The sequence below is a fragment of the Aythya marila genome (genome assembly GCF_965140915.1).
Source record: "Aythya marila genome assembly, chromosome: 17".
Lineage (NCBI taxonomy): Eukaryota > Metazoa > Chordata > Aves > Anseriformes > Anatidae > Aythya > Aythya marila.
In genome coordinates, this window is record NC_139058.1 from 7418028 (window position 1) to 7427260 (window position 9233).

Sequence of the window (9233 nt, forward strand, 5' to 3'; positions counted from 1 at the left end):
AAGTGTCTCCTGGTGGGATCCCCGAGCACCACAGCAAAGGCTGAAGGGTTTTCTTTGTGCACGGTAGTGCCCTGGCAGCGTGCCTGCCTCCTGAGCTGCACCCTGCTGCGTTGCACGCTTGTGTGGGGGAGGCGGACGGATTTCTTCCACCCAGCTATTTTCTTCAGGTCCTGAGGGAATTCTTTCAATGAATTCATCTGCTTTCTCTTCCTTCACAGGTATCTGGAGAAATCCCGTGCTTGCAGATACGGACATGCCACACTTACAGTTGCCTACCACCATTAACACATCCTCTTCTGCGTGGTCACGTGAAGGTAAGATCTGCAGCAACCAAATCACCTGCTGTTCTCTTCCATCCTCTGCTCTTTGTTTCCACCGTGCTCCAGGATGTTCTTTCTACTGTATATTTTTGCAGTCAGTTTACTAAGCCTTTTTCCTATAAAGGGGAAAAAGAGAAAAGAAAGCTCCACAATTTATCATGTATACAAACAGGCAGCAGAGCTCAAACCTCTGGCTCCGTGGCTCCTTTAGCAAATAACCTTGCAGAGAGGAGGCCAGCGCCTGTCCTCAACGCTGGCTGTCCCACTTGGGAAGACAGAACTGCTTCCCAGGGGAGCTGCGAAGAGGTATGAAACGGAAGGGGACTCTTCCCAATTCCTGCATCACCAATAACGCAGTTAGCTGCCCTTTGCAGCGCTGGGATTTGCTGAGCTTTTTGTCCTGAGCTGCCTGCCATCAGCCCCAGTCCTCAGCAGGGATTTCAGCGCTGGGCTGGGCAAAGGGACCCGTGCAGTCACCCACCCTGCTCTGCTTGGGTCTCATTTCCCAGCCAGGGCTGGAGATGCAGACCAGGAGCACGAATCGGTGCTGGTGCTCTCCCACTGAGGAGCAGAACCCCCCAGCAGTGGTGGCAAGGCTCGGCGAGCCCATGGCTTGGATAGAGAGCGGGGTGGGTGAGTTTTGGAGGAGGAGAGCATCTCCTGACCATCTGTTAGTACAGGCGAGGCTGCCTGAGCAAACAGCTGCCTGTTATTTGCCGGGCAGTAGCTCTCTATGTACACCTCCTACCCCACACTTATTGTAGGGAGGGAGCAAAGTCACTCGTGTTCACCAGGATGCAAAGAAAATTAGTTCTGCACAACATCTGAACCAAAGACAGTGGCGAGCCTGCAATCAGCGGGTGGTTTTGCCCAAAGAGGGCAGTGCCGTGCCACGTTCCTCCCCAGCCCTTCTCTCTTCCTAGAAAGTCGCTCCCCCCAGCCCTGGCTGTGCCCTGCTCTTCCAGAGAAGGGCTCTCTTCTCTGCAGAGCTCGGTGGAAACAGTGAATATCAAAGATTTCTTAAGGGAAAATCATCGTGGCTCACGATGAGGCAATTTTATGTTTTTTTTTTGTGTAGTAATCACTTTAAAAAAACAATCTTGCAAGTAAGCATCACTCAAATGCCTGGTCTTCTGACAAACTGCTTTCTCACCAGCTTAGGCAAAAGCATCCCTAACGCTGCCCAACTTTAAGTCAGATGTGCTCCTATTTACATTTCTCTTGCCTTGCTGCCTTGACTCATCTGTGATGATGGCTGCAGGCCTTTCTGCTGGAGGATATTTTCCTCCCTACCCTTTCCAGCTCCACGGGAGATGTGTTGTCCCCCTTTCTGTCTCCAGTAGCTTTCCCTTTGCACTCACTCAAGCTGTTTCTGCAGAGAAATGCTGCTGCAGCATTTCCCACGAGATGGGGCTCCCTCCCTGCCCCTCTGATAGCGGTGCCGTGGGGGACACTGGCACAAGCCTGGCCCCGCAGGCAGGTCCTGTAGTGGCTGTAGGTCCATCCCATATCATGGCCCTTGTGCCCCAAGCAGGGAGCGAGGGGGAAAGGCCGGCTGCCCCCCTGCCTCCAAATTCTCAGGTCTGAGCTGTGGCTTGCCTCAGAGAGCAGGATCCAGCCCTGTGACTGCTGATCACTTGCTGCCCGAGTGGGAAGCGTGTGCTGCAGAGAGCTGTCATGGGAGGGGAGCAGGGGCTGCTGCTGCTCCGCTCTGTAGGAGGGAAGACTTCAAATAGCAATTAGCTAATGTTGCCTTTTGCAGAGAAACAGCCCTTGCCATGCTGGACAATGGGCTGAAGGAGACAAACAGGGCTTTCTCTAGGGGTTGAGCTCTAATTCTGGTTAGATATATTTATGCAGGCTTTTTTCTCTTTCAGAGAAGGAAGATTAAAAAGGCTCTGACTCCTTTAAATAGACTTGTGTTTCCTTAACCAGCTAGGAGCTCAATTAGGAGCGCTTGCTGTTCCTTTCCACCTAGTGAGACGGCTGTCGTGGTGCTCGTGACACAGGGAGTGAGGCACTGCCAGCTTTAACTCTTAGCTTCCTTCCAGGGGCACCTGGAGGATCTAGAAACCTGCCCTTGCACTGGCAGCACGGGCTGAGAATAAAGGGTCTGTTTTCCCTTGACAGCGATCAGAAGGACGAAGTTATCTTTTGCTGCTTGCTGGTTTGTGTTGTTCTATTAGCCAAGGCAGAGCAGCATAAAAGGTAATTTAGTCTGGGTTAATGCAGCACAATGCAAAACTCATTACCCAGCCAGGGCCACGTTCTCCTGCCACCCCCTGCCTGCTGTAATCCCTCAGTGGCCGAATGTCCCTGCTCTGCTCCCGGGGCACAAACTGGGGCACGGGGGCAGCTGTGGGCCTTAAACAGCATCCGACAGCGGCTTTCAGTGAGTTCAGAGCTGTCGCTGTGCAGGAATAAACGTGGAGCTCCTTTCCCCGTGCCTGCTGCTGGAGTGGAGCGAGCTGTGGGGGTGGTGAAATCCAAGAGGACAGCTCCTGCTGCCCCCCGGGCTGAGCCCCAGGCTGCCCTGCCTGGGTGCTTTCCGCAGTCTGACCGTGTCAGGAAGCCACAGCAGCCAGGCGCGAGGTGTAGCTGGTGCTTGGGAGGCCTCCAGCTTTCTGCAAGCAGCCCCGGAGCGGCAGAGGCTGTCTGGTGCAGCAGGTCAGTGGATAACATCCTCTCCGAGAGCTCTCAGAGGGCTCTGAGCATCGCTGGCTCAACGTCAGCGCTGGCACCGTTGCTTCCTGCTGCCTTCGGTGGCTCTCGGTGCCGACGTGAGCAAATGCCGCTGCTGCTCGCGCTCAACGTGGGAGGGCAGGAGCATCTGGCCCCTACTGCTTCCCTATTAGCCTGCTGCTACGAAGGCAGAGAGCCATCTGCCCACAGAGGTTGGGGTCTGTGATATGTGCTAACCCAAGAGGAGAGAACACCGCTCCAGGAAGGCAGAGGGACATGGGATGTGAGATCCCCCTTCTCCAAATTCACTGAAATAGGAATTTCCTGCATGTTGCTTTCCCATTGACCAGAGGGAAACCAACCCACACGATGCCAAATCTCCTGACAAACCCTTTTCAGAGCTGCTGAAGGGACTCCCCATGGGGTGGTGGTCCTGTGTGGCTCCTGTTTGGATGTTTCCTCGTTGTCTTAAAGCCAGCATTGCCAGCTTGGGTCTTGCTTTCACCTCTCGTGCCAAGTTCATGCTGCTTTTGCTAAGCACTTTTACTCCTGAGGACACCTGTGTGATACAGCTGGTTCAGAAAGGGTTTTATGGAGCACAATCATTTATTATGAGCCAGCATTTGCAGAGTAATTTCCTACAAGTAATTAGCTGGGTCACCGGTGCTTGCCTTGGGATCTGTCCAGGGAATCCCAGAACTGCTCAGAGCTGAGAAGTGCCTGCAGCTCGCTGGCCTGCCCAGCGTTACGGGGAGAGCCTGACCTGGCCCACCTGGAAGTAGCCCTGGCCCTTTGCTATGCCTCTTCTCATGACATTTAGACATCATGATCTAAATGCTGCTCTGAGTCCTTTTGTCAAAATGGTCTGAGTGCAGAGGGTGCGCCCCCCCGTCATATACCTGGTGATACGAAGTCCAGGAGCATCACATTCTGGGTGTTTATAGGGGAAACAGCTTTCTTCCTTCACCCCTGTAACTTTTTTTTGTTCCTTCATGGTGTTAACTAATATGTTGGTTAAGCTGCATGTCAGTCCTTGTTCTTGCTTGCTACAGACGGCGCTGGCTTGTCAGCACTTCTTGCCTCCTTCCTTTTCCCATCGGCTTCAGAGAGCTCGTGTGGAGCTGCTACATCTTGGTTCTGCAGCAGCATTTTGATTACCTCTCATACACCACCACTGTCGGCATGGACCGAGCCATCCAGCAGTTCAGTGAGTGTATTGCTCTTGACAAGCTGTATTTGCCCTGGATAAGTCAGGTAGCATATCTCCAGTTGCAGGTAATAGGCAGGAACGTCCTCTCTGCATCGTCTTTGAAGATTTTCCAGTCTCTGTTTCACCCAAAGGGCCTTCCTCGTCTCTGCTGCTGTAGGATGCAGAAATGCCTGAACTAACTCTGAGCGAGGAAGCGTGGAGCCCAGAACAGCAGGGCTGCTTGAAGTGAGGCTCTTGGCCTGGCTAATCCCACCTCGAAAAGCACAAATTATCATCTCAGGCTGCGGGACTTCTTCCCCAGATCTGTTGGTCAACTTGTCTTTGGTATCTGGGAGTCGCCCTGGCAGTGTCTGGGCTGTTACCCTCCGTGGGGGAGCAGAGACATCAGCCCCTGCTAAACGCCAGCTGACGGTGTACTTTGCTGTCTGCTTTGATGCACAACATTTTCCTAGATCTCTGCATATCCCATGGATGGTTTCGTGCCCCTCTTGGCAGGCTGTGATCCCTCCAGCGTGGTGTGCAGCTGACTGGGGTGTTCAGAGGGTGGAGAGGAGCTGACAGAAGCTTTCTTGCACCTCCTGCTTTGACATAGTTTGCATTACTGTGGCAAGGTGTTGGTGGCAGGAGCAGTTAGGACGCTTCCTGGGCACAATGAAAGGAGATGGAGATCTGAGCTTTGGTTGCATGTGCGTTGTCCCTGGCTTTGGTGGGAGCACGAGCTGGGCACGGCATCAGGTCCCTCCTCCTTGGAGGACATTCAGTGTTTTTTAAAGCCCAAACTATCAGCACAGGTAGGTTCACCCCTCCCATGAACATCTGTCTTTGTGTTCACTTCCCAGGTTGCCAGCATGGGTGGAGAGCTCTGCTGGAGAGCAAGGAGGGAAGCTGCATGCAGTCACCTGCAAACGCTGTAAAGAGCGGTCAGAGGTCCCCCTATCAACTGCAGCCCAGTTGCAGCAAGAGAGCCTGCTCCCAATGGCCTTGGCTCCCGCAGATGCACGAGAACCAGGCTGGCTCTGTGCTCCAGGTGGAGGAACAAAGGAGCCTTTCATCTGCTCCTGCAGAGCAGGCTGGTGGCCAGCCCGTGTGTGGTGCCTGGTTCCCTCTGCTGCAGCAGGGAGGTGGGAGGTGAGTGACGAACCTGGCAAAAACTGACTGTGCTGTCCCCAGGGGTCAGCCTAGGGTGGAAAAATGGTTGGGTGGGCTGCTCCAGCGCTGCCTGCTGGGCTCAAACCTGCTTGGGAGGAGCTGGGGCTGCAGCTGGGGTGGTAGTTTTCCAAGAGCTGCCCCTGTCCCCGTGCCCCTGAATGAATGTGGGACCAGAGGGTTTGAAACCCAGCTCTGTAGCTTCGAGCCCTGCTCTGGCTCCTCGCAGCAATCCTGGTGTCCTGAGCAGCAGGAATGGGCCCTGCTGCTTCTGTTAGCCATCAGATTGCTGCTGCATGTTCCTCCATCAGCATGTGGGCTCGCTGAGCAGCCCTAGGGACATGCTGTAATTTGGGGTCCCTAAGAGAGAGATGTTCCTGCGAGACACATTAAAGCCAGCTGCTTTCTCAAGTGCTCCCTTGGGCTGCAAACCCTTTGTGGTGCACTTGAGCATACGAGCCTGAATCCGGGCCCTTCCCTCGTCCTTCACAAGGTCTCCCTCGTTCCTGCATTTACACCCTCACTTCCTCCTGCTGCAGCAGCATCCTGCCGTGTTGCTGTCTCAGCTGCGCTGCCTCCTACCCGCCTGCTCTGCTGCTCTGCCAGGGCCCAGGCTGTGCTGGGGTGGCCTCCCCTCTGCTCCCTGCCCACCTTGCCATGCAGGAGAGCCCGAAGTGGCCGTGCTGGTCATCCAATTTGTTTTGGTTCACGTTACAGTTGAGGATAAAGTTGCAGATATTTCTGTGCAGAGATAGGATCTCGCCAGCCAGCCCTCCTTTAATAAGATCCCAGGCAGTCGAGGTACCTGATTACCTTATCTCCCCTCTGCAGATGTACGTTACCCACCCCTCTCACCCTGAAAGCGAACCAGCCTGGGAGAAAGCAGCAGCAACTCAGCCTTCTCCAGCCCTGCAGGCAAGTTGTAAGGCAGAAAGAACAGAGAAGGAAGCTGGCTTCCCACCCAGCCGCCCGCGTGGAGTGGATGCCGTGTGCCGTTTCTGCACAAGCTTCCCTTTTCCTCTCCCCTCTCCTCACGCTGGTGCTCATCCTTGCAGCTCCTTGCTGCAGGGGGAGGCTGTGGTGTGGCTGACTCATGCAGCTGGCGTGATGAGAGCCCCACGCGTGGGTTCCCTGCAGCACCTCTTTGCTCTCTGGCTTTGCTCTGGTAGAAGCTAAAGCTCCATTTCTAGTTCATAAATAAAAAAGGGGGAGATAGATGCTAAAACAGGGCACGAACACCAGGCCATCCATGCTTCTGCAGCTTTCAGGGCCTCCGGGAAGCTCTTTGGTGCAAAGATGCACGAGTGCTGGCGCTGGGCTCAGGTAGGGGCTGGAGCAGCCATGAACCAACACTCGCACACAGACACTGGAGTGAGGATTGTTTCATCAAATGGCCAAAAATCTGCTGGTGGCCAGAGTTGCCACTGGGAGCAGGCAATGTAGAAAAATAAGCGGAAAATGGAAGTGGGGTGGGGAGCTGGAACAGCAGCTCATCCACTACAGAGCCTGGGAAATGTCGAAATCGCGAAGGGGAGCGAAAAGATGTGAGGAGAAACTTCAGAGGGATTTCTAGCAGTGAGGAGGAGGGACTGAGTTTCAGAAAAGAAAAGAGAAAAAAGCCCTTGCAGTGCGATTGGAATGGGAGAAGTAGAGTGTGTGGTGTTATCTGGAGAAGGGCTGACGCCGTGCCCACGTGGAGGTGAACGTGCACCAGTCTGCTCCCACTCCTGCAGCAGCCGAGGGTCGAGTCAGCAGCCTTCGGGAGGTGTGGGCGGCTCGGGGCAGGCAGATGGCCTGGTTTCAGCTGGAATAGAGTTAATTTTCCTCCTAAAAATGGGTTAAACCACAACAGCTGGTTCCCTCAGCTCCTGCCCTGGGGCTGTGGAGGAGAGGAGCTCTGCGGGACCCACACGCTGAACCCGGAGCTGCCGGGCAGTGCAGGCAATGAGCTGCTCTCCTGTCTTCTCGGAGAATGGTCAATGAAGGTTTTGTGGGAGGTTAGGTAATGATTGACCTCGCAGGAACGGGCCTTATTAAAACACGGGGGCAGCTTAGCTTGCAGCCAGGTCAGGCTGTGTTGATGGTATCGCTGCTGTCAGAAATTTATACTTCACTCCGGTCAGGAAGTCTTCAGCTCTGCCTCGTTGTGCCCCAGCTGCAGACGTAGACCTGGGTCTGGGCTGTTTTCCTGCGGGGCATCTCCCCCTCCATCAGCCAGCCTGAGCTCACACCAGCACTGGGCTGGTTCACAAAGCCCTCGTGGCTCTGCCCACGGACGTTCAGCCAGAACCACCCCATCTGCCTGAACCGGCGGAGCCCCGAGCCCCCAGACCCTGCTGCCTGCACGCAGCAGCTGCAGAGAGGAGAGGCAGGGCTCTCTGCGATCCTCTGAGCCATGCAGATGAACCCACACCTAATTGCTTTTAAAAATTTCCTGTTGCCATGACGACTCCACAAGCGAGATGCACTCCAGTGCTGTTTCTCCGCTCCCAGGTCTTGCATCGCCACCAGGAAGCCGTGTGTGTACCTGTGGACGTACACACGTCTCTCTCCCAGCTTTCAGAGGTGGTTTATAATCCCCTTGGAGCGTGAGCAGAATCCCTTCTGAGCCAGGGAAGGGTTTACTTGAAAGGTCTCATAATAAGGTTAAGAAAAGGCCAGCAGGCAGTCACCCTGCTGCTGAGCTCTTCACTAGCTAAATTTAGTCACTTGAGTCATTACTGAGTCAGCAAATTGGGGGCAGGAAATCTTGATTTCGCTCTTCTTCCTTTTTCATCAGCAATACACACGAGGCAAGCTCTAAGGCTGGTTTCTCTTCTAATCCAGCACGTTACCTTCCCGCGGTGCTTTGCCCTGGGGCATCCTTGAGCCTGTCCAGAAGAAGAGCTCCTTTCTCCTCTGCTGCAGCCACCTGCCCTGACAAGTGGCCTGTCCTCAGGGAAGCAGCGTCGTTTCCAATCTGAGATGAGGAAAGCTGGGTCCAGTTTGGTTTGTTTCTTGCTGTAGTTGCTGGGCTGGGGGCAGGTACTGCATCCCCTGGAGCTGCTTGGAGATGAGTGAAACCCCATCCAGCTGCTCTTCTTCCAGCTCTCCGTGCCTGGAGTGCCACAGCGGAGCTAGCAGCAGCAGGAGAGCTCTGAAAACCCCTTGTGAGTGCTAAAATAAGCAGCAGCAGGAGATCCAGACTTTCCATAGCCGCCCTGCACCATGCCCAAGCCTTGCCCAGGCTGGCCCATCCCTGCACTGTCCTGCTCGGCATGCGAGCTGACCAGAGCTCACCCAGCACGGACGTGACCTGGGAGGTAGGTGCCTGCAGCCAGCTGGCTCTTTCCATGGGACCTGCAGGCTTCGAGGTCACTAGGAGACTGTGACAGGGCCAGATCAGAGCTCTGTGCCTGGTGGGACCCTGTCCTGGGCTGCAGCAGGTCAGCAGCTTATCCATGGCTGCCTCTAGAAAGCAAATCCTGGAAGCAGAGCCCCTGTTGCTAGCTGATGGTATCAGTTCGTGTTAGGTCCCACTGAGTGCATTTTACATAATTTGTTTCCCAGAATGAAGTGTTTTACAAATGCAGCATTTAATCACCTTGTAAAAAGGGATGAAAAAACTACCTCCTCCCCCTGGGGCTAGCAAACAGCTAAAAGGGAATCTGGAAAAGAGACCCGTGTGTGGTGCTAGCTGGGCTGCAAAGCCCAGGCGGGCTGGTATTGGTGCATGCAGACAGCAAGGGCTTGGGCAGGGGGAATTCAGAGGGCCAAAGAGAAGAGCCCCTGCTGAAATCAGAGTGTGATCCAAGTGGAGCTGCCCCCAGCTTCTTGCATGGGAGCTGGAGCTGCTCCCACTGCTTCAGCGTGCTGAGTCCCTTCTCGGGGGCTGT

The 9233-nt window shown here is 54.7% G+C and overlaps 1 long non-coding RNA gene across 1 annotated transcript; it reads left to right on the forward strand.

The window, feature by feature from the left end:
* Nucleotides 1-248: 248 nt before the first annotated feature.
* Nucleotides 249-6261, forward strand: LOC309884647. Its single transcript, XR_014318653.1, has 3 exons — nucleotides 249-314; nucleotides 5052-5340; nucleotides 6190-6261. It is a non-coding gene; the product is annotated as an uncharacterized lncRNA (long non-coding RNA).
* Nucleotides 6262-9233: the final 2972 nt, after the last annotated feature.